Genomic DNA, 1,092 nt, shown 5'->3' with positions numbered 1-1,092 from the left:
GGGGGTTGTTTCTCAGGGGTTGGGCTCCGCCCCTTAGTTCCAGTGAAGGGAACTCTTAAGGCATCAGCACACCAAGACATTTTGAACAATTTCATGCTCCCAACTTTGTGGGAGGAGTTTGGGGACGGCCCCTTCCTGTTCCAACATGACTGCGCACCAGCGCACAAAGCAAGGCCCATAAAGACATGGATGGGGGAGTTTGGGGGGGAGGAGCTTGATTGGCCGCACAGAGTCCTGACCTCAACCCCATAGAAAACATTAGGGATGAATTAGAGCGGAGACTGCGAGCCCCTCCCCCAACATCAGCACCTGACCTCACAAATGGCCCAACATTCCCATAGACGCACTCCTAAACCTTGTGGACGCCTTCCCAGAAGAGGCGGAGCTGTTATGGCGGCAAAGGGCGGAGCCAACCCAATACTGAACCCTACGGACTAAGACTGGGGGGGGCTATTAGAGGGCGGAGCCAACCCAATACTGAACCCTACGGACTAAGACTGGGATGCCATTAAAGTTCATGTGCGTGTAAAGGCGTCCCAATACTTCTGGCCTTATAGTGTATATCTGATCTGATGTTACAATTGCCAGCGGACCTACTAATGACCATGTAGTACGCGTTCCTTCCCAACTGGACACAATAGAAGGCATTGTTTGGGTAGTCCCATCAAACTGGAGCCGGTGTGGCCAGCTTTAGGAGGATCCACGAAACTTCATGAGGAGGGGGATGTAATGGTGTTATTGCTGCTGGGGATTATGGGGTGGGGGAGGGTGGAAGATTCAGGTGAAAGAGAAGGAGTAAAACATGGAGGTGGGGTGGATGTTGGTACGGTATTGGGATCCACATTCCCCATTTTTTTTTTTATTTACTTCTTCTGTAAAGTAAAAATTAAACATTACATTAAAATATTTTCTATTCTCATTTTCAGACAGCAGGGGGAGCTCTTGGGCAGTTTTCACATTTTCCGGGCTCTCTTTATCTGCTTTGCTGTAAAATAATCCATTGTCTACAGAGCTCAATAGCTCAACTTCTGATCCACGCAACTGAGCCGTGACTTCTCCCCCTCCCACCTCCTGTGTGCTGGAAGCTGCATG

At 49.7% G+C, this 1,092-nt stretch overlaps 1 protein-coding gene across 1 annotated transcript in view; it reads right to left on the bottom strand.

Annotated features, from left to right (window-relative positions):
- Positions 1–1,092, bottom strand: part of LOC108801288 (short transient receptor potential channel 2-like) — a 65,525-nt gene that overhangs the window by 43,639 nt on the left and 20,794 nt on the right. The gene's annotated exons all lie outside the window — the stretch shown is intronic.

Source organism: Nanorana parkeri, unplaced genomic scaffold (genome assembly GCF_000935625.1).
Source record: "Nanorana parkeri isolate BGI_ZX_2015 unplaced genomic scaffold, ASM93562v1 scaffold2280, whole genome shotgun sequence".
Classification (NCBI taxonomy): domain Eukaryota; kingdom Metazoa; phylum Chordata; class Amphibia; order Anura; family Dicroglossidae; genus Nanorana; species Nanorana parkeri.
Note: the sequence above shows the minus strand (reverse complement) of the source record. Positions and strands in the feature narration are given on the sequence as shown.